Raw genomic sequence first — 25,802 nt, forward strand, 5'->3', positions numbered from 1 at the left:
GGAAGTCTAACTAAAATTAGAAAGAAAAAATATATCATAAAAGCAAGAACAGAGACTAAAGAAATCAAAAGCAGACAAGGAAATTATGAAATCAATAATTAGTTCTTTGAAATAATCAATGAATTTGGCAAACTTCTAACCAGACTAAGAAGCACAGAGAAAATATACAAAGTGCCAATATCAGCAATATAAGATAGGAGATCCCGACAGATCCCATGAACATTAAAAGATAATAAAGAGTATACTAGGAAGAAGTTTGCAACAATAAATATGAAGGCTTTGATGAAAAAAAAAAGCATTCCAGGAAAGACATACATTACCTAATTAGAACAAAATGAAATAAAAAACCTGAACATGAAACCCTTCCTAATTCATTCTATAAAGTCAACATTCACCTGGTACCAAAAATAGACTAACATATTACAAGAAATAAGTAAAACCATAGACCTATACAAAGTATGAAATACATGTGAAAGTCCTTAACAAAATATTTCTATATAGAATCAGGTAATAGAAAAAGATAACACATAATAACCAATGTTGTGTTGTCTCAGGAATACAATGTTAGTTACCAAATGAAAATCAATCATAGTAATTTATCATATTAACAGTATAGTGAATAAATCACAGGATTTAGTATATTTATATGTGAGCACACAAACGTGTATTTAAGTCTATCTACTCATAATTTTCATTTGATTCTAATTTCCTTGCCTTTAGAATACCTTATAAAGTTTTTATATTATTGATTTCTCTTCTAACAATATTTTGGTCCTGATATATATTGTAAGTAGTTTATGCTAAGGTATGGTCACAAAATAGTATTAAATTATGTTAAAATATTACTAGAATATTATTAAATATTATTAAAATAGTCTAATATTATTTTCAGACATATTTAATTTTGATCTATTTATTGTCAACCATAATGAATACTGTAGTCTATTATTTTCAATGTAGATATATCTTTACATTTTTAACTTAAGTACATCTTCAAATTTGGGGTACACTTCAAGATATTTTTAGCTTTTTGATATGACAGTGTGTAAAAATAGTACATTATAAATATACATTTAACAAAAAAAATCACGGGTTCAATTTCATTTATACTGGATTTTTAATATTTCAAACATCAGCATACATGCATATTTTATTTTTCTATTGCCAAATAAAAGAAGAATATATCCTAGATTTTATATTTTGAGAACTCACAGAATATCTGTCAAATATCTTAATAACTGAAAGAAATCAAGACAGTCTTTAAATATATTTGATAGTTTTTAAATAAATCTGACACAATGAACACACTGAAACTACAATTGAGATAAAATGTCAGTGCATAAAATCAATTACCTATACTTGGACAGAATATGTAATTTAATTAATATTTGCCATACATATATATTATTTAGCATAGTAGTAGGAAGTATAATTGTTTAATATAGCAGACTTGTAGGAATTCTTAAAGTTCATTTATGCTGCCGTAAAAATTTAGATTTAGGGCCTCTGTCCACCCCCATTCAATGTGACTACCAGTCTCTATTTCCTCTGACTTCGTTACTCCCACAGTCCCCCTACCCCCAGTGCTGACATAGACCATAAATCATATGAGAATCCAGGAGTTGTGTTTTTGTTTTTGATTTTCTTTTTACCTCAACATTTTATGGAGTTTTCTATATAGATAAGGAAAATCCATAAAGGTAAATAAAATAATTTTAAAAATAATAAAAATTTATACTACAAAAGAAAGATATTTCAAGAAGAAAAGAATACCACAGAAAAGAGAGTTGGGTGATTAGATAATGAATTGACTAAAACTGTAGACTATAGAGAATTGAGGGGCAATTTATAAAAAGCAAAAAGAGATTTCAGAAGTATGAGATATTCAGCATGAGATATTCAGAATAATAACTTATTTCTGTTTCTTGTTGTTTCCTCATAAGTCTCTGGTAAATGTTTCTATTAGTTTCTAAATATTCATATTCATATCTATATATTTTTCTTTCCTATGTCTAAGAGGTGTTTGTTTAAAACTGGCTTTAAAATGAGAAGTGTAGAAATCAGTTTTAATTAGAAGTCATCCATTTTCTCCATGTTATGAGAATAAAGGGAATAAAAACCAAAGAGTATAAGTACCTTGGTGCAAGATCGCCCCACTAAGGAAAAAGTGGAGCTAGAGAACAAGGTTTCTAACCTCTTGTTTTGATCGCTAGCTAGTTGACTATGCTACTCCAAAAATACAAGAGACTGTTCAAAAAGTGCCCCTTTTCTGTATTAGAAAAGTATTTGTTCAACTTTATTTCTTGGAATAATTCCAGCAAATTAATACTCAATTATACCTAATCAGCTAATCAATAGGTATTTTAAAATTTTATTTTCTCTACTAGTAAACCAGAACATAGGCTGTTGACCATTTTATACAAATAGAGAATTCAGAATCTATCACACTGTGAACCACTTTCTGTGAACTTCTGAGAATTTCTGATTGTATTCCAATAAGCAAAAATGCATTTTGAATTATTTTTAAAAATATACCTATAGAAGTCACCTTCAGAATATTATACAACCCATAAATTAATGATGCTAAGGCTTAAATTTTTCCCTTTCCCTGAAATTGGAATTTTTCCAGTGCTTTCAATACCGTGAGTCAGAATCCTGAGGCATATTTCTGACATCTGTATCACAGTTAATTCTCAATCATTCTCCAAGGCTTCCTTCACAAATACCTATTTAATCCTTTACTTATCTCTAGCAACAATTTATACCCCAGTCCAAGTAGTGTATTCCTTGCTTAGATTACTGCAAAAATACTCCAAACAATAAATAAATGTTAACAACAAAAACTTCAACTCATCAAGTATTTCTATTCTTCAGTATATTATCCATTCTATTATCAACATTTGTTTCTGTATTAGTTTATTTTCACAATGCTGTAAAGAACTACCTGAGACTAGGTAATTTATGAAGAAAATATATTTAATTGACTCACAGTTCCACATGGCTGAGGAGGCCTCAGGAAACATGGTGGAAGAGGAAGCAAGGCACATCTTTCATGGTGACAGGAGAGAAAGCAAGAGATCTGAGATCTCATGAGAAATCACTTGCTATCATGAAAATAGGATCAGGAAAACCACTCCCATGATCCAGTCACTCCCCTCAGGTCCCTCCTTTGACACAGGGGGATTACAATTTGACATGAGATTTGAGTGGGGACACAGAGCCAAACATTCCACCCTTGGCTTCTTCTAAGTCTCATACCCTTTTCACATCTCAGAACACAATCATGCCTTCCCAACAGTCCCCCAAAGCCTGAACTCATTCCAGCATAAACTCAAAAGTCCAAGTTCAAAGTCTCATCTGAGACAAGGCAAGGCTCTTATACTTGTGAGCCTGTAAAATCAAAAATAAGTTAGTTACTTCCAAGATACAATAGGGGTAGAAGCAGTAGGTAAGTACTCCTATTCCAATTGGGAGAAAATGGCCAAAACAAAGGGTCCACAGGCACCATGCAAGTTGGAAACACCTCAAGGCACTCAATAAATCTTAAAACACTTAAATAATCCCTTTTGACTTCATGTCTCATGTCCAGGTCACACTTATGCAAGAGGTGGGCTCCCTAGCCTTTAGGCAGATCTGCCTCTGTGGCTCTGCAGCGTACAGCCCCAACAGCTGCTTTCATGGGCTGGCATTGAGTGCCTATGGCTTTTCCAGGTGCATGGTGCAAGCTGTTGATGGATCTGACTTTCTCAAGTCTGGAAGAGTGTAGCCTCTTCTCACAGTTTCCCTAGGCAGTGCCTCAGTGGAGACTCAGCGAGGGGACTTCAATCCCACATTCCCCCTTCACACTGCCCTACTACAGGTTCTGTATGATGGCTCCGTCCCTGCAGCAGACTTCTTCCAGATATCCAGGCATTTCCAAAGCTCTTTGGGTGCACAGAAGACAAGCTTGAAACCATTTTACTCTCTAGGCTTCCAGGCTCTGTGATGGGAGGTGCTACTGTGAAACCCTCTGACATTCCCTGGAGACACTTTCCCCATTGTCTTGGCAGTTAACTTTCCACTCCTCTTTACTTATGCAAATGTCTGCAGCTGGCTTGAATTTCTCCCCAGAAAATGGGTTTTTCTTTTCTACCACATGGTCAGGCTGCAAATTTTCCAAACTTTCAAGCTTCGCTTTCCTTTTAAACCTAAGTTCCAATTTCAGATCATCTCTCTGTGAATTCATGTGCTTTCAGAAAAAGCCAGGTCATCTCTTGAAGGCTTTACTACTTAGAAATTTATTCTGCCACATACCCTAAATCATCTCCTCAAATTCAAAGTTCCACATATCTCTAGGACAGGAGCAAAATGCCACCAGTCTCTTTGCCAAAGCATAGCAAGAGTCACCTTTATTCCAGTTCCCAGTAAGTTCTACATCTCCATCTGAGACCTCCTCAGCCTGGACCTCATTGTTCATATCATTATCAGCATTTTGGTCAAAACTATTAAGCCTCCAGGAAGTTTCAAACTTTCCCACATCTTCCTGTCTTCTTTTGAGCTCTCCAAACTGTTCCAATCCACTACCCAGTTCTAAAGTCACTTCCAAATTTTCAATATCTTTATAGAAGTGTCTCATTCTTGGTGCCAATTTTCTGTATTAATCCATTTTTCTCATACTGCTATAAAGAACTACCTGGCATGATTTATGAAGAAAAGAGATTGAATTGACTCATAGTTTCGTATGACTGGGGAAACTTGTAATCATGGTGGAAGGTGAAGGGGAAGCAAGGCACATCTTACATGGTGGCAGGAGAGAGAGTGAGAGCAGGGGGAAGTACCAAACACTTTACAACGTCAGATCTCATGAGAACTTGCTCACAGGCATGAGAATAGCATGGGGAAACCACCCCCGTGATACATTCACTCCCACCAGATCCTGCCTTGACAAGTGAGGATTACAATTTGACATGAGATTTTGATGGGGACCCAAAGCCAAACCATATCAGATTACAAGACAAAAATCCAATTATGACATTATCTGGCTTACATTTTTCTCATGCTTCACATGCCTTTAGGATAAAACCCAAATCCATAAGTGCTGCTCTCAAAGTCTTTCCAGATGTAGTCACTGCCTCATCATACACCACCTACCCTTTATTGTCTTACTTTACCCATTGTTTCAAGTTTCAGGTAAAATGCCCCATCCATGGTATTCTTTTATACCTTAAACCAGCAGTTCCCAACCTGTTGGGCACCAGGGGCTGTTTTGTTTGTTTGTTTGAGATGGAGTCTCGCTGTGTCAACAGGCTGGAGTGCAGTGGCGCAATGTCGGCTCGCTGGAACTTCCTCCTCCTGGGTTCAAGCAATTCTCCTGCCTCAGCCTCTCAAGTAGCTGGAACTACAGGCATGTGCCACTGGGCCCAGGTAATTGTTGTAATTTTGGTAGAGACGGGATTTCAGCATGTTGGCCAGGATGGTCTCAATCTCTTGACCTCGTGACCCGCCCGGCCTCCCAAAGTGCTGGGATTACAGGCGTGAGCCACTGTGCCTGGCAGGGACTGTTTTATGGAAGACAATTTTTCCATGGACTGGATGGAGGGTAGTGGAGGGATTGTTCCGGTATGATTAAAGCTCATTACATTTATTGGACACTTTATTTCTATTATTATTACATTATCATATACAAGGAAATAATTATACAACTCACCATAATGTAGAATCAGTGGGAGCCCTGAGCTTGTTTTCCTGCAACTAGATGGTCCAGTCTGGGGATAATGGGAGACAGTGACAGATCATCAGCCATTAAATTCTCATAAGGAGTGTGCAGCCTAGATCTTTCACATGTGCAGTTCCCAGTACGGTTTACACTCCCATAAGAATATAATGCTGCCTCTGATCTGACAGGAGGTGGAGCTCAAGCAGTAATGTGAGTGATGGGGAGTGGCATTAAATATAGATGAAGTACTGGTCCATGGCCTGGGGGTTGGGGACCCCTACCTTAAACTCTTCTAACATAACACCTATTATGATTTACTATATTTGCCTCATTTCTTTGTATCCTTATGCTCCCTTCCAACAAATTTTAAGACCCAAGAAGGCAGAGATTATTTCTACCAATTCACTGTTATGACTCTCAGCACATAAGGCCCTTGCTCAACTATTGTTGAACTACTGACTCTCTGAATGGTTAAACGCCCAACAAAATAAATAATCTAAAAGAGAACCTTTATTTAATAAGTGAATAAACTATTTTAATTGCATTTTCTTCTTTCCCTTTGTCATCTTCTAAAATCATCATTTTTTTTTTGGCCGGAAACTGAATAAGCATGCACATTTACACATACATAAACACACACACACACACACACACACACACACACACACACAACACCCCATAAGTTCTGTGGGCAGAATTAAGCATTTCTGGATTTGGCTACAACATATTTTTTAGTACTCTGGTTCATTAGCCAAACATCCACAACTGCAGCATACTCTTAGGAACAGATGCCTTCTAAAAATTCAATTTCTGTCAGTTGACTCATATGTTCACATTGATGTATACTCTAATTTTAAAATCACTATATTTTCATTTTCCAGTTATTTTCAGTGGCCACTGATTTCTAATATATTGTCATTTTTTCCCAGCCTGCAAATTAACCTTATAAATACCTACCAGTGTATAGTTGCTCAAACGGTTGCCAACATTTAAAGGCACTGCTTCTTAAGGTTCATTTGTTTAAATAATCCTCCTGACAATCATAGTGGCTTTTATTTTTATAAACATTTTAAAAATGCATTTTTAGAAACAAGTTATTCTTAAAACAGAACACATGTCATTTTCTATACAACTTTTGAACATGGAGATTATGGATGACCAAGCTTCTATCCAAGTTCAATTTGTTAGAAAAGATAGAATTCTTACATGAATTGTAGAAATCTGTCTTCTGGCTTTGTAGCTTCAACAGACATATATATATATATATATATATATAAATAACATCACTAAAACTTGGAATCGTATAGCATTTTAAGATTTGGATAGAGTTATTCTTGTATACATTATTAAATTTTCATGGCAATCATTTCAAGTAAACACATGTAAACTACTAGCTTACAAATGTGTTAATTGATCTAGATAAATAAATGCATTTTTAAAGGTCATTTTCATTATAAATACTAGAGTGTGGATACAGTCAGTTTTATGTACCTAAGCCCATTTTCAGTGGTTATTCTGCTACATGTTACTGTTTTAATATGGAGAATGCATACGTAAACACTGGACATTCAGTGGTAAATATGATAGATAGTGTTCATATTAGCATGGAACTTACATATTAGAAGAAAAGTTTAGAAATAATTAATAATATTTAAAAAGACAATTCCAGACCGATAAGACTGGTAAAGAAAAAACCTGTAGTGTGAAAATGATTGCAGCGAGATAAGTTATGATAGTCAAGAGAGACTATTTGAAGAGGTGTTGTTTGGCTGGACAGAGTTCTAAACAGTGGTTATGAAGAAGGAACTGACTTAGCTGGTTTGAAGAATACAAAGAAAACCAGTACACTGAGTGCATGAGAACAAAGATCCTAGGGTTTGATGTCAAATATGTAGACAGTAGAAACAATAATGTAGGGCATAAAAGCTATGATAAAGAAATTAAATTTTATTCAATGTGCATTGAGAAACTAGTAAAATATAATAAGCAAGGCAATTATGTGTCTTGATTTATGGTTAAAAAAGAATCTTTTGTGACTGTGGGTAGAATGGATTTCACTACAGGTGGAATAAGAAGCAAGGAGATGAACTCTTGTATTAAAGAGAAAAAGTAACTTTTATTAGGGTGGTAGCAGCTGGCATGAAAACAAACTGAAGTAGAAAGACTAAAATGGACTTTGAAGATAGAATTGACATGATGCAGTGATTTACTGAGAAAAGTGGAAGTGATTTACTTGAGAAAAATGGAAGAATCAAGGCTATAGATAAGATTTTTGTCAAGTCAAGTGATGCCAGTTTTTTTTTTTAGTGAGGTGAGGCAAACTGGATAAAGAACATTTTTGAGTTCAGTGTGAGAAATGACAATATTATTTTACGTCGGTAAAGTTTGATGTTATATGAACTGGAGGTAGTAAATAGATGCAAATAGACTCAAAATAGAGGACTGGGCAAGGTTTAAATATTGATGATTCATTTATATACGCACACACATATATGCATATGTGGCATGTAATGATGGAATGGCATTGGATGGTTTGTGATTACCTAGGGATAACATTGAATGGATAAGAAAGTCCAAGATAGTACAACCTCTGGAGCACCCCAGCATTTAGAAGTCAGAGTAGAGGAGGTTGATTCAAAAAAGGTAACTTTAAAGGAGCAGCTGGTGACACCAGCAGAGTGTTACATTACAGAAGCTTTCTTATTTTAACAAAGAAGGAAAGAAGATAGCAAAGGAAAAGATACGATTGAATTTCTTTATTTATATTTTTACTATTTTGTAGCTTTTGCCTGCAAATTATTTTGGGTTAAATGAATCATCTCTACAATACTACTATAGTAGCTGCAAATGCAAAGGCAATTCTGCATAGTTTTGGTAATTTACTCATTCGTTCATTGGGACAGTATTTATTAAACCATGCATTGATTCTTCATTCAATATAGGTAATGTGGTCACTTAATTTAGTAATCCCACAGCTAAATAGGAAACATTAACTCACTTTTACAATAACATGTAGTAAACACAATAATAAAAATATATAAAGACAATTAATTCAATCTAAACTGTAGACAAACTTCCAGAAGAAATTAAACGAGTAAAGGAAATAGTGGAAAGCATTGAACACTATTATGAATAAATGAAAAATGATTAAAGGCACAGTAGTTTATTCTTGCAAAGTAGTATGTAGTATGAAGTCAAAAGCTAAAATTGCTGGGGTTAGTATAAAGGGGTTGTCATGGCAGAGAGCTTGGGTTTTATCTTAACCATAAGTTAACAGACATCAAAATTTGGGGCATAAGAATGAATTGCTTGTGATTGCAAGAGGTATAGAATGGAGGTTGTCTGACTGAAGATAGAAGCACATAGTAAACATTATTTCCAGAAATTCCAGAAATAGAAGATAAGGTCTCAAATCAAGAAAACAATAAATGATATATGGACAAGGCAAATAAATTAGAGAACTAGTCGGAACATAACATTTTTCAGAAATACCTTATTGCATGCAAAGACAGTAAAAGATGTGACATTAATGATGTCTGCATTCTTAGCTTGGGTGACTGAATGATGCTATTGCTATCATTAGGGAAATCTGAAGACATTGGTAATAGTAATGTCTACTGCATGGTCACAAGATGGTAAGGAAAACATAACCAATCATAATTTTTAAAGTACTTTATTCAGTTAAATGAATTATTCATTTAAATTAATAATCACAGACACACATACGACTTGTTTCATGTGAAATCTACTAGAAATTGATGCCATTATTTGTCTCACTTGATTTACAAATAGGTTAGAATGATTTTAGCAAAATAGAAAGGCTTGTGGGGCAAATTCTCTCAGTTCATTACTTAACAGTAATACCTATCAGCCTTTTCTAGGTTGGCAAAGCATGTCTCTAAAATCAGAAGCTAAAATTCCCAGCTACTTACTCTCTAACTGTCTCTTTCTTCAAAGTTAGCCATGAGATTTTGGGCAATGAAAAGTAATGATCCTCTGAGTTGAGTAAGGGAGACTACTGGTAAAGATTTTCCTCTCAGATAAAAACAGACAGCTGAGAACTCTCTCATCAGTTTGCTACACTCCTTCTTTTACTCCTTTGTACATTATTACATAAAAACATTATTTTCCAGCTTTTGTAGCCCCTTACAGTTCATAAGTAAAGATATGAACACTATTATATAGGTGGCAAAACAAAAAGAAGAGAAGAACTCTGTCCTTGAGAGTATCATTGAGCCTCTAATCTAATCTCTTAAATGCCTCCTGCAGACTTGTAGCTACACAGGCTAACTCAAGGTCATCCTTGTTTAAGCCATTGCAAATCAGGCACTCTTTCAACTTTTTGATGAAAGTATTCTAGTTGATACAGCAAGTAAACATAACACCAAAGAGTCTTAACTCAGTGTAGTATAAATTTAAAAAATTGATGATTTCTAAATGTTACATTCAACCCTAATGTGTTGAATATCTATTTAATATCCTTTAGAAGTATCCAAGGCAGATTGATAGTTCTGCTGTCACTTAGAGTAGTTATAAAGTTCAGTTGAGTTCAGCATGAAACTACTATTTTATATTTACTTTACACCTACTCATCTCATTCTACCCTCATCTCCCTCACCCACCTGTCCAAATTCGGTTCAGACTTTCAGAAGTACTAGTGATGGGGAGTTAGGTGATGTGGACTGATCTTTCACTCTTTTTCTCCTTCCAACAATTTGGAGGTGGGGCCTGGAAGAGGAACGTTGTTAAAGGAGCAAAGGTATTTTTCCTTAGCTGGGTTTGTAAATGTGACCCAGCATTCATTTATGCTACCATCTCTCTATTAATAACCTTTAGGGAGGAAGAATGTTTTCTTCAGGGTGCCTTAGGGGGTTTCACTCCAACTCAAAGAAGGCAGCTTTGCCAACAGCAATTTTTATTTTGTGTAAAATAAAAATACATGTGGACTTAGATAAAGAGTTTAATCAGAAAGACCATTACAATAGGGAGAACCATTTGAACTCAGGGGAAGGGGAAGTATCTCAAAATCAAAGAGAAAAATTATTTCTTTATAGGAAAGCATAAGCAATAAATAAGAAGTCAGGCAAAGGAAGGGAAATGATCAGTGGGATCTGACAGGAAAATTCTCCAGTTCTCATCAATCGGTTCTCAGGACAGCTGATAAGGTGATATGTTCTGCTTTTTAGTGCATGTTCAGGTTTGGGGCAAGCAGAGTTCTGTAGGGACAGAGAAGCCTGATTCTAAAGTTTGGTTAAGAGAAATCAGAGGGTAGGAAATGAGTGACCTCAAGCACTTGGTCAGGTGAGACTGTGGTAAGGCACATGGAGCTAGTGGTTTGGTTAGCTCTCTACCACTTTATGACCTTTGTCTGAAGTAATTATAAATAATCCATTTTACTCATAACACTGACTCATTTAGGACAATATATTACATATTTATCCAAGATTTAGCAAGGTTGCTCATGCCTGGCTACCAACTACTCTGCCTACTTGATTCAAAGAAAACATACAATCTTGTCAAAGCAGATTCTGGAAATAGACTCACGGAGGCCCTTGCCCTCCAACCTGCCATTTCGGCTCAAGTCTTCCTTTCCCTGATCTAACAGCAACATGGCTGGACAGTAATTTTGCTTCATTAAGTAGGCACACATGTAACTCAAGAATAGCATACCTATACATCCTTCTCATCAGTTCCTCCAATTTTATTTTTGTGTGTGTGTGCGCTTCTTTGAGACTTTTGTGCTTGTTTACTTGTTTGGCACTCTACTCGTCTGAAGAACTCCAAATATTCTCCTCTCCTTCTTTCTCTAGAATTCTATGCATACAATAGTAGAAGGATGTACGAAGATGGAGAGAGCATTTCTGGATAACAAAGTTGGCCTAACTGCTTCTTACCCATTCAGGAGGTCTGGCTGTCAATTTCTTTAACCTCTTTTTGATATACATAACATTTAGATAGTTTTCTACCCATGTTAATAGAAAAATATGATTCAAAATTATATGGAAATATAATTGTTAGAGAATGAATTTTTTAAAATAAATTATTTTAATACTATTTTTGAGAATATATAATGAATTGAAATTTTAAAATATAATTAGTAACAATGGAAAATCAGCGTTAAATATATTCAATTAATTCTTATGCTAATTATTTAAATTAGAACATTGTTCTGCAAAAGGATGGGCTTAGTATTAAAAGAAAAAAAGAAAATTAAACCAATGAAAATAATCATTTTTTATGTATGTGATTGTGTGTATGTGATTGTGTGCATGTGTGTGTGAGAAACAGAGAAAGTGTGTTTGTACTTAAGGAAAACCAATTCATTATAATGACTGAGCTGTGCATATATCCAAGTGTCATCATTTTTACTGCAGGCTTAAAAAGAAATATTAGTTTAGTTACTAGTACTAATTTAATCACAATATAATGTTCAATTGCTAAAACACAATCAATGTTTGCAACCCATTATTGCAATTGCTTTAAAACATGAATAAGCAATTGACATAATGTTATAATGGATGTTAATTGTAACTCTTTGATCATATGTTATTTTCCTGACAGGCTTGAACAACAAACCAAACCCTCAAATAGGCAGGATAAGTTAAGAAGAAAGCAAAGCAAGTAGTATCTTCAAGGGATGTCCTTTTGTCAGCCATTAGCAGGAGATAACCAGCTGCTAAATAAATCCAAATGCCTCCTTATATTCTTCAGGAACCCACTGGGGAAGGAGTGCAACAAACTATGCAAGAAACAAAGAGCAGACTCAGCACTAGCAACTGAGTGAGGCAACTTACCAGGTAACTGTGAACATCCTGAGTGGTATAAATTTACAAAAAGTTTCTAAATTTATGACGGTGAATAGAAAAGATCCCAGTGGCCAAATCCAATCCAATTAGGATAAAAACATTTTTCCTCCTTAACTGCCAGCTTTTGTATGAAAAATTGCTTCTTCTAGAACTCAGTCAATTTAAAAATGTCTACTAGCTGAGTTTGCCCAGCAGGAGGCTAAAGGGCCTATTATGCTGACAGATGCTCTCTGCTTTAAGTTGGTAAGGAATTTAGATAACATTTATTTTCTGCTTATAGCCATTTAACTTGAATTAATATGAAAAAGTAAAACCAAAATTTTGCCATTTAAAACTTTTACCTTTTTAGTAATATTTTAAATGATTGCAGATATCACTGGTAATCTATATTTATATTAATATGTGAAGTTATATTTTTAAAGTTTTATATTTATAAATTTTAAGAAAAAAATGTTTATAGTTAATGTGTTTCAAATTTGTATTTTGCACAGTTATGACAAATGTATCATTTTTGCATTATTGTTACGACAATCAGATGAAGTGGATGCACAGGTATAATTACATCCAGTTAATCTGCGAGGAAAAATAATTTTACTTATTTAGTTCATTCATTCTTGTTTAGACATTGAGTGGTGGAGTCAGGACTATTTTCCCAGACAATTTTTCTACTAGTTCAGAGTTCATTATATGAAGTTCTGCAGTCATTCCATAAATTCAAGTGAAAATTTATTCATTGAGTTAAATATTCATAAACGAAATAAAATATAAAATGTGGAGTGATTATTCATCACTATGTACAAATTTTAGCCTTTTATTTTTTTGAAAAGAAAAAGCTTTGGACCTCTTCATAAGTAATTGAAACAAAATCTTTAGTTTGTTTTTTGTCTATGTATTATTTAACCCTCTGTATTACTTTGCTAGGGGTGTTATCACGAAGTACCACAGATGAGGTGGCTGAGTGGAAGAATATTATTGCCTCCCAGTTTCGAATGCTGGAAGTTCATCATCAATTTGTTGACAGGGAAGGTTCATTCTCAGGGTTGTGAGGAGGTATCTGTTCCAGGCCTCTCTCCCTGGCCAGAAGATGATGTTCTCTCTCTGTCTCTTCACATCATCTGCCTTCCATGTTGTTTTCATGTCCACCTTTTTTTCCTTTTTATAAGAACATCAGTAATACCGGATTAGGGCCTACCCTAATGATTTTGCTTTAACTTTAATTTCCTCTGTAAAGACCCTATCTCTATGTAAGGTCACATTCCAAAGTACAAAGGATGAGGACTCCAACATATGAATTTGGAGAGACAAAATTCATCTCATAACACCCTCCATATTCTTTCTCACTTTTAGTAGATGATCTGGCCTTCTGCTTTGCTAAAATAATGAAGGCTGAAAGAGGGAAATGTCTTAACTCTATCCTCCATTCCCTCAAATACCATATTTTCCTTTTTTTTCTAGCACAGTGATAAGTTGTCCCTATTCTTACTAAAAGCCAACTTCACAGGAACCTTGATACCATCATTTAACTATATTTTCTTTCTTCAATCTTCAAAATTTCCTTAAAAAATTACATATTTTAATATTTTCTTTCTTAGTTTTATTAAAAGTTCTTAATCTTGAGTTCCTCCCAAGGTTTTGTCCTCTTATTTATGCCATTCTTAATAGCTGAGCTCCTAAAAGTAAGGTCTGTGCTCAGCAATCCGCTTAATTGTCTCCCTTCTACTTTATGCCTCACTCACTGCCATTTTCTGCCCTCACTGTTTTGCCAGAACTACTTTAAACAGAGCCAGGCATAACCAAAAAACATTAAATTTAATTTTTATTTCTCTTCACATGTTGCCTCCTGTGGTATTTTCTATTACAGTATTGATCACTCTTTATTACACTATTGATTACTGTTTTCTTTAACTTTCTTCGCTATCTTCTAATTTTGTCTCTTATGGACTTTTACGTCTCATAATTGTATTCCTCTAATCATCCCCAAATGATGGTTTTCACCCCATCCCCTTGGCCTTGTGTTATTTTCATGCTAAACAGACTTTTAATTCAACTTAATTCAAGCCCTTGTTTTAAGTTCCACCTATTATAGTCTCATTTGGAAATTGATATAATCAAATTCAACAGGCTCATTCTAGACCTCTGCATTTGGGGTTCTAGGGATTTCTAAAAATCAACATTAAAATAACTCAATCATTTTTCATAGATCTGTCCATTTTTTTTAAATTTTTTCCTCAAATTTGTGTCTAACCACATACTTTACATAAACTTATGACTCTTGCTTCTTATAGCTTCCAAGATAATACAAATCTAAGTTATTTGATATTTTTCTAAATTTCATGGCAGTTATTGAGATATAACTCTTTGTACTGATCCTATGACAAGGATTATTTACATTTACCACTTCAAAGCCATATTTATAGAATTTTAATAATTTATTGACCTTTTGATGGAACCCATAAAAATCAGAGACTAGATAAAGTGCATTTTGGAGAAACTATCTGAAGAAAAACAGTGACATCAAGAATACATGATTTCTCATAGATGATAAAAAGAAATGCTATTTATTTGTCTCATAAAAATAGTTTTGCCTATCCATATGTGCAAAAAATATGATCCAAATTATGCTACATTCATGGAATAAGAAATTAAATTACCATTTAAACACCTACAAAATATACTTTGTAAGTATTTGGCTAATACATTCATATAATTTGTACAGATCAAATCAGTGTAAGTAGTATATCCATCACCTTAAATATTTGTATTTTCTTTGTGCTGGAAATCTTCATTATTCTCTTCTAGCTATTTTGAAATATATGATAGCTTATTGTAAACTATAATCATTCTACTGATCTTTCAAACAGTAGGTCTTGTTTCTTCTCTGAAACTGTATATGTATACTTATTAATCAACTCTCTTCACCCCCCTTTCTCCTACCCTTCTTGGCCTCTGGTAACCATGAATCTACTCTCTGTCTTCATGAGAACCACTTTTTTTAGCTCCCACATATGAGCGAGAGTATGCAATATTTACCTTTCGTTGCTTGTCTTAAAATGTTTATAGTTTCCAGTAAACCTTGAGAACCAACTGCCCCTTGATTAACTATATCTTATAGGAATAAATAAATTGGAGAAGGTGATGGCAAAGTACAGAATTTTTACTTGTTGGATGTTTCTAATTTTATGGTGATAAATGACAGTATTAAAAAAAATGTACTTTGGGAAGCTGAGGCGCATGGTCACCTGAGGTCAAGAGTTCGAGACCAGCCTGACCAATATGGTGAAACCCCCGTCTCTACTAAAAATACAAAAATTAGCTGGGCATGGTGACAGGCACCTGTAATCCCAGCTACTCGGGAAGCTGAGTCAGGAGAAGCGCTTGAACCCAGGAAGCAGAGGTTGCAGTGAGCCAAGATCGTGCCATTGCACTCCAGCCTGGGTGACAGAGCAAGACTCCATCTCAAAATAAATAAATAAATAGGCGAGAAAGAAGAGACCACTGTTGTGAGAAGCGTGTGGAGTTTAAAATTATCCTAAAGCAGACATAACTGCTGGAGAATAGCAGAAGAGAAAGTACTTTAAGAAGCATTGTTCAGGGATATAAATTAAATTGCCTTTAATTATTTACGGAGGTAAATATTGTAGTCACCCAACAGGTTCTTCCTGCCCACTGCACAGACAAAACCAAGTCACTGAGACTGTGGTATTGAAGTAGAGAAAGAGTTTTAGTAACGCAGAGGCAACCAAGTGAAAGTACTGGAGTTATTACTCAAATCAGCCTACACCAGAACTCAAAGGCTAGGATTTTTGGGGATAATTTCGTAGGCAGGGGGTTAGAGAACTGATGCTTCTGCTTGGTTAAAAAATCATAGGGATATGGAAAATAGTCCTCATATTCTGAGTCTACCTGTGGGTGGGGACCACGGGAACAGTTGAGTAATGAGACACCAGTTTAGGTGGGGTCAGTTGATTACCATGATGCAAAAATCTGAAGAACATCTTAAAAGACCAATCTTAGTTTCTACGATAGTGATGTCATCTATAGGAGAAATTGGGGAAGTTAAAAATTTTGTGACTATGGCCACATGTCTCCTAAGAAGTAAGGAATTATAGAAACTATGCCTACATTTTAGTAGAATTCATCATCCGACCTTTCCCATCACCCTAATGTCATGATCTTCCATTCGTTTTACAAAGGTAATTATCAGTCCCTGAGTAAAGAGTGGCTTATTTTGTGGGAGGAACTATTATCATCCTTGCTTCAAAGTCAAATTATAAACTAAATTCCTCCCATGGTTAGCTTGGCCTATGCCCAGGAATTAGTGAGGACAACCTGCCTTTGAGGCTAGAAGCAAGATGGAGTAAGCCACGCCTAATTTCTCTCACTGCATAATCTTTGCAAAGGTGGTTTCAATATCAGAATTATTTAAATATACTTAATTTTGAATTATGTTAGTTTACATCTAATATTATTTGAAGAAAATCTTGGAATAACACATATTAATTAGGAATATGTAGTGAAACCCACTAAGAGAAGTAGTACTAATGAACTTCAGACAGATAAGACTATCTTGTGAAAATATACTTTTTCACAAGAATACAAACCCAATTAGAATACATACCCAATATTCTACCTTGTAAATAACTGTCAAGAATTTCTCAGCCTGGAACCTTATTTTTTATGGAAAAATTCTGTATTAAATCTTCCTGTATGCCTATTATTTTTGCTTTTACATAACTGGATTAAATAAAATTAGATACATAATATTGTAGGCATACCTTTGCATACAGGAAATATGTATTATCAGTACTTGAATATTTCAATAAAAAAAAGCTTTCTGAATTTGACTAAGAGGATTAGGAAAACCACCATATAGGCACAACCTACTGACTTTGATAGTAGATTGATAAAACACATTGCATAGCTAAAGAAACGGTGTTCTATTCAGTCATGTTAGATAATTTCAAAAAGAGTTTCACCCACAGAATTTTTAACAGTAATATGGAGGCTAAAACCACTCCATCTTGGATGCTAATCAGCCATATTAAATTCTGATTAACTCCAGTTCCAGGAATGCCTCTTAAGATTTTTACTGTTGCTACTGTTCCTTGTGTAAGAGCACTTACTTAATCTTAGGTGAGAATAACTTTGACTATAAACCCTGCCCGTAGGCAGATTCACATCATATTCTTGCCTATCCCTGAGTGGTAAACTTCAGTTGTACCACATATTTTTTACTTACGGTGTATAAGCCCTGCGTCTGGGGGGCAACAGCGTAGGGATCCACCATCTTGCCTCATGACTGCCCAAGATGTGGCCTTTGCTCATAAGTCACTATGAAATATTTCTGTTAGAAACAAATGCTTGTTCCTTGGTGCTGAAGAGAAGAACTAGTGCTCAAAGAATTTTCCCAGCAAGACAGTTTTACTTCCTGCAGAAAGGGTGTTTCTCGGAAGCCTGATTGTCACGAAAGCACACTAAACAAAGAAAAGCAGAGGATTTTTTTTATCCCTGATGCGTTGGGTCCTTACTGCTGCGTCCTATTTCCATTGGCTGGAGCCAGACCACACAATCTAGACTGATCCGATTGGCTAAAAACTTAAAACTTTCCTAAATAAGTAAACGAGCAAAGGAGAACAAAGAAATGAAGGGGGCTGTTTATGGAAATAGAAGAATAATAACATTTCCAAATAAGGAAGAGGCATGTTCTGTAAGCCGGGAAATGCCTGGGCATATTTGGATGTGTCTGAGCAGGCTATAGGCCAGAACAAATAACTTGGTTAAAGTATAAGGGCATAGAATGTACTTACTCCCTTACTGTATTTAACAGCTACAAGGCCTTGACAAAGAGTTATTAGCAAAAAGCAAGGAAGCTTGAAGGAAGTTAGTTTTTAAGAGAAACTATTATTTCTAACACTTATTATTTACTCTGTAACAAAAAAGGAAACTTGGAAGAGGAACATTTTACTTTTCACATTTCTTTCCAAGAAACTGAATTTTCCAGCCTCTTTTTTTTTTAAAATTTATTTATTATTATTATACTTTAAGTTGTAGGGTACATGTGCATAACGTACAGGTTTGTTACATATGTATACTTGTGCCATGTTGCTGTGCTGCACCCATCAACTCGTCATTTACATCAGGTATAACTCCCAATGCAATCCCTCCCCCCTCCCCCCTCCCCATGATAGGCCCGGTGTGTGATGTTCCCCTTCCTGAGTCCGAGTGATCTCATTGTTCAGTTCCCACCTATGAGTGAGAACATGCGGTGTTTTTGTTTCTGTTCTTGTGATAGTTTGCTAAGAATGATGGTTTCCAGCTGCATCCAAGTCCCTACAAAGGACTCAAACTCATCCTTTTTGATGGCTGCATAGTATTCCATGGTGTATATGTGCCACATTTTCTTAATCCAATCTGTCACTGATGGGCATTTGGGTTGATTCCAAGTCTTTGCTATTGTGAATAGTGCTGCAATAAACATACGTGTGCATGTGTCTTTATAGCAGCATAATTTATAATCCTTTGGGTATATACCCAGTAATGGGATGGCTGGGTCATATGGTACATCTAGTTCTAGATCCTTGAGGAATCGCCATACTGTTTTCCATAATGGTTGAACTAGTTTACAATCCCACCAACAGTGTAAAAGTGTTCCTATTTCTCCACATCCTCTCCAGCACCTGTTGTTTCCTGACTTTTTAATGATTGCCATTCTAACTGGTGTGAAAAAAATCTCCCAGCTTTTCTGGACTTTGAGGGTAGGTTTGCACAGACCTGCTCACCCCAGAACAAGTACCCATCCAAGCAATAACCAGGGGAGATGAGATTTTAGGTAACAGCCTTCAAGTGTGCTGATCCAGTTATCTAAACCAACGAGGTTGATATTTGTATGGATACCATCAAACATATATTGACTTAGCTTGGTTTACTACTGTCCTTTGTCTTTATAAAACTTTATGAATTGGCTTTTCATGTTATCTAGCTTTAGAAAATAATTTTGCTGACCATGACATAAAGAGTATTCTGACAAATATGTGTTATATTTATTATTTAACATAAAAAATTAGCATGTCCATTTATACTAACAGCCTCGTGGATTTTTGTTGTATGTTTCTAGGCTGACACGTCTCACAAGTCCGGGATTCTGAATGTGCAAGGTAGAGAAACAAAAATCTGTACTGTAGTAATTCAATAAAATAATGAATTTCAATTTTTGAGACCTCCTGACAAACAGCCTACTCAGTGGACCTCAGGTTAAGAAGGCATTCTTTCCCTTTTAAATTTTTTATATTAATTTTTAAAGAAAAATATTGGAACACTCCAATAATTTGCAAACTGCCGAATGTTCTACTTTTCATGGAAGGTGTTTCCTCTATATGCTGTATTTTGAAATATTTAACTCTGATTTAATATTTTTATATAGATAATACTATTACAGTTTTCTTAAAATAAATCAACTAACAAAGAGAGCAAAAAACGAACCAGAGAAGTTTGATTTAGGACCATTCCATGACATTACTTTCTTTTGGGCTTTTATGAACTCACAATATTGTATTTCTCTTGAGCTGATGGTATTAAATAATGCATTATCTTTTAAGAGCACCTTAAGATATTTCCTAAACAATTTTTGAAGTGTCTTTTAATTAGGAAAAACTTATATTGTGGATATTTTCTCTTCAAGAAACACAAGAAACATTGAATTAGGTTACATAACACATTGTTCTGCAATCTCCATAATGTATTCAAACCTAAGAATTAACTTATATTTACAATAATGTAAGCTAACAACATATGTGTATAATAAAGTAAAATGATCTAAAATGATAATATTTTCTAAATAAACTATAGCTTGCATGTATATATTGGAACTCTCATTGTTATCAAGGATTGAATTCACATATAAATTCATTTTTCTTGCAACTTGTTTTTTGATGTATTTAATTTGAGACAGAATCTTGCTTTGTTGCCCAGGCTGGAATACAGTACTGTGGTCTCTGCTCACTATGGACTCAACCTCCTTGGCTCAAGCAATCCTCCTGCCTCAGACTCCTAAGTAGCCGGGACCACAGGCATGAGCACTACACCCAGCTACTTTTTTGATTTTTTGTAGAGATGGGATGTCACTATGTTGCCCAGGCTGGCTCAAACTCCTGGGCTCAAAAGTCCTCACCTTGACTTTCTAAAGTGCTGAGACAACAGGCATGAGCTGCCACACCTGGCCTTATTTATTAATCGAAAGTCTATTTCTTGAATTGTGTATTGATCAATCTAATCATCTATTTAGAGCTTTCAAGAAGCATAACTGGCTGAATTAGACAAAACAATGATGTAATATACTAGTTTCACTGATTCTATTTAGTCTATTAAAGTTTAAAAGAGTGGAAGGCTGGGTGCAGTGGCTCATGCTGTAATCTCAACTTTGGGAGACTGAGGCAGGAGAACTGCTTGAGAACAAGAGTTCAAGAACCAACCTGGGCAAAAAGCAAGACACCATGTCTACAAAAAAATGTTACAAAGTATAAAAAATAAAAATAAAATTAAAGAGTACAATTGTAATAAATTAGTATTTGGTGTCCTCTTATGGAAAATTTTCATAATACCATCAAAATAATCTTCATAATACCATCAAAATAATTTATTCATCCTGCCATAATGCTTGTCAAAAATCCTATAGATTTGTAGACAATAATTTGTTTTATGTTCATAGTCTTGCTCAGAACTAGTGACTGTGTCACAGGATCCTAAGGGAAACCTCTGGTTGGCAGTGGCTCTGCTTGAGTTTTGCTCTTGCCTGGTGGGCTTGTTCTACCCACTCAGCCAGGCAGGCTGTGCTCAGCTCATGCTATAGCAAGATTCCCACGCCTGCCAAGGTTGAGCCAGGCACTCATCAGCGAGTGGTGTGTAAGCGAGCAAGTCAGCATGGGGTCTGGCCACTACACATAGCCAGGCACACCAGCGGCTGTGTGGCGGGGTGGGCAGCTCCAGGTGCCATCACAGGCTCTGGATCCATGTAAGACTGTGCTGGACCAGAGGTACCACAAGCAGCTTCCGCTGCCAGCAACAGCGTCTGGACGAGGGGTGTCCAAAAACACAAAGATGCCAGGAACTGAGGACTCCTCAAGTGGGTGTTAGAGTGTGTCACTGCCCTAACTCGGGAAGCCCCCGGGGTCTGGGTTCCCAGAAGGGCCACAGCTCTTCTCTCCCTCTTATTGCCAGCAGTATGGTGAGCAGCAGTGGGTGGAAGTGTTTTGTGGCGATGTGTTTTAGTCCGTTTGTGTTACAACTCTCAGTCCTGCCACCCTGCTCCGGCCTGTGGCTCCTGGGCTGGCCCTGGCCCTATCAGTGCTTCGTGTTTTGTGGGGCAGCCACCCGATGCTGACGGAGGGCAGGAGGGCTGTAATGTTACAGCTCTGGCTCAGGGAATCCTGAGGTCTGGGCCCCCAGAAGGGTCGCCAGGCTGCATTTCCACAGTCTGAGAGCATGTCACTGTCTGCAGGTTGGGGAGCCCACCAGGAACATGTTACAGCCTCTTCAGCTCCCGTTTGCAACTTGAGAAGCCAGCCAGGAAAGTGTTTCAGTGACGTGCCAGCCAAGAAACTGTTTCAGTCCTTTCCCTCCTGCCATTCAACAGATCCTGAGTTTTTGTCCTGCGTCCAGGAAGAATGAGGTTACACAGACAATTGAAGGGTGAGCTGGGCAGAGAAGAGCTTTATTGGGCAACAGAACAGCTGTCAGTGGAGAGGAGACCCAAAGCAGGTAGCTCCTATTTACAAACAGTTAGTCGCAAGGAGTGTATGAGTTTGGCTCAGCCTAGGGGTTTTTATGGGCTCAGAATGGAGTCAGTGTGTGCTGATTGGGCCATGGGCCGGAGGAACTGCATGCTGATTGGTCCTTGGATGGGCCCGGAAAAAGCACCACTTGACTGGCTGAAAGGCATCAAAAAAGTTCTGCTCTGGGTCACAACTTAACCCAAACTGGCAGTCTCGCCCCCAGGCTTCAGGCCATCCCTGGTTTGAAGGTAGAGTTTCACCAGGGACCTGCCCCTTCTTGCCTAGGAACCCGTCTGCCTCCAGCTGCCATCAACATGCCTTCCACAGCATCCACGCTGTCTGCACCAAGAGGCAGCCACAGGCCTCTATGCAACAAGGGACAGCCACAGGCTTGTGCCCATCCTCCCTCAGCCCCCTGGCCTCCCTCCCGTGCTCCTTGATCCCCAAAGTTTCCTCCTCAGAAAGAGTTTCCAGAGGGGCCTGAGGCAACAGGGGGCTGGCATGTCAGCGTGGTCCAAAGCATGCGCACACTCAATCAGGTCATGACAGCACCTGGGCTCAGCTACTGGGACACATCCGCACCTTTGCTCCCCCACAGACCGGGTGCCGGGAGCCAGGAGAAGCCAGGGAACAGGAGAAGACACTTCCAAGCCTGCGGGGGCAGGATGCTCCTCAGCCCCCTGAGAACACAGGGATGCTGGGGTCTGAAGCTGTTGCAGGGTGGCTGCAGCTGCACCCAGAAGTGCAGGCTCCCGCCCACCAACTCAGTGGGGCTTTGGGGCTCCTATTGGGATCAATTGTTTCCAGCCCCCACCTGCTCCCTTGACTGTGCAGCCCCAGATACGCCTCCCCCACAGCAGCTGAGTCTCCACAGTGGCTGCACTGGATAGGCCACTGCTGCCACCACGAATTGTTTAATTTATATGATTTAAACAGTAAGTAGTAAACTTGAGGTTTGAGGATTGTGTTAGGGAATTTTCTTTTAATCTATATCAACAATAACGTCACTAAAATCTCCACGACATCTACAAGTGTGAAACAACTTGGACAATAAAAACTGAAAAAGATGATAAAAATAGATCAGTGGAAGTCTGCTGTTACCTTTGCAAAACAGTTATACAATATATGATTTTTGAGTGGATAAAATTCATATTTTTATTACAAGAAAAAAGATGTAATTTCAAATAATGAACATTTTGTTACAAAGTCAGAAATATTTCACAATTACAATGTCAAGTTTTATTTATGTTATTTAACGATATTTCTCGTTAACAAAACGCTAATATTTCAATATCCACTTTTGTTATGACCATTGAAAAATGGTATTTAAATAGCCACTCAGAATTATATCATATTTATGTCACATTTAAATACAATATTTTTCCCTACTGACCTTCTAAGAGATAGCAGAAAATAACAGAAACACACACAAAGGAAATATTTGTCATTGAATAATTTCAACCTCTTGAAAGAAAATAACCCACTCTACTAGTTTTTAAATTAGAATGTCTGACAAAATTCTCTACTGCAACAAATGTCCCAAGCTACCATATTATCCAATAGTTTATCAATATAATAAATTATCTATTGATAAATAAAATGTGACTTGTAAATACCAACTAGTTGCTTTAGCACAAAAAAATGTAAAATAAAATATGAGAAATAACCTATTTCTTTTCTGTTCCGGAAAACTCTTTTCTTTGGTGATCGTCCCATGTTGCAGATGTAGGACTGATTCTATGGGCTTCTGATAGGTGATTTAGAATCCCTTTACATTTTCTAAGACAAGAGTAAATTTTACTACTTGTCCACCTTACACTAGCAACTCATTACTGTAGCTGTCACATGCATATAACACTGAAATTAAACACAATAGTGGCATACCTGCTGCTGACAGCTGTGCATATCTGTGCAGTATTCATCATGACATCTGCACAATTGCTACCTCATCTAGTCCTCAATTAATGTAATCAGGAAGGTGTACAATTCCCAATGCACAAATCACTGAGAAGTCTAAGTTTTACCTGTCTTTTCATTGCCTAAACTTAATTATTTGCTCTTCACATACTCAATATATTTGCATAAATTACCATATTATACACCTCTGTAGTTGCTTTCCTGTCATCTCTCCTAAGGGGGTGAATATAAATGTCTTCTTACTAAAATTGGCCGTGTTTGAAAAAATATATTTTTAATCCAGAATAAATTGATTTCAGCATCCAGTGGTATCCTACACATTATATGTATTTAATAAAAATTTCAAAAACAGGTATCACATAGCAAATAAATAAATAACTACTACAAAGATGTATTCTGTAAGCTTTGTATTTATTTATCCAGGTTTTCACTGTCTTCTAGTTTTAGTTATCTCTTCACATTGCACTTGATCTTAGATCAGGAAGAGTGTTTTATATTTAATATTTTGAAAAATCTGGTAACAATTATAAGGCTCATCTAATTCACCTCACTTTTAGAGACAAAAATGCTGGAAACAATCTGTTTAAATCTTTGAAAAATCTCTCTCAAATACATTAATTTAATTTTAAGAATAATTTAATTTTTATTCTTACAATCATGAGATTAGCATTATAACAATTTTATGTCTTATTTATGATATCACTGTATTGTATTTGAAGCAATACTACATGTGTTAAAGTTGAGCTGCCCAATGCAGATTAATAAATCAAGACTAAAATATAATTGACTTATATCATATGAACATTTAATTGTAATTTTTTTTTCCAAGTGAAAAAATTTGTGTGTCAAAAATTCTACTGCTAAAATTTACTACGTATTCTGATTTGGAGATGAAACAGTTATTTTTTTTTCAGTCTGGAAAATTTTAGTCATAAGATTAAAAAAAAACTTTGTCCATTTTTCTAAACACTAGTAATATCAAATTAATACTGACCAAACAGGCTATTTGCTTACATTCCCTTTCTGCATTTGATTTAGAGAGAGTTATTTGGAGATGAGAAAAGGGAACATGGATATAGCACAAGAGTAATACATTTCTTTTAGGTATAGTTTGAGTGTTAGAAAAAGAAACAACATAATATCTTTTTGCTGAATTCAATCTCCTTTTATTCCCAGCCTCTTTTCTAGGTTAAAAGTGAAGGGCAAGGAACTAAGATGAAGGTGAGACAATTGCAAGTAAGTAAGGGAATAGGAGAGCAATCTTTGGCAAGTGGAACTAAGACCACTGTAAAAAAAAAAAAATCTTATTTTTCTATGAATATTTTCAACCCCAGAAAATGAAGAGAAAAGTAAAATAATTGGAAAATAATAACATTTCTCTGAATTAAAACATAATAGCATGGTTAAGAGAGATTGAAAGTTGTTTGCAATTTTAAATAAATGAATTACAAAATTTAGCTTTGAAGAATTGTGAGGAATTTTTAAAAAGAAAAAAAATAAGAAGGCCGTATTTTTAGTAGATTATTCTAAAAAAAATAGTAACTTGGTATTAGAGAGAAAGATGGTAAAGAAACAAATTGAATTACCTTAAAACACACCCCAATTATTCCACATGAT

Source organism: Macaca thibetana, chromosome 12 (assembly GCF_024542745.1).
Source record: "Macaca thibetana thibetana isolate TM-01 chromosome 12, ASM2454274v1, whole genome shotgun sequence".
Classification (NCBI taxonomy): Eukaryota; Metazoa; Chordata; class Mammalia; order Primates; family Cercopithecidae; genus Macaca; species Macaca thibetana.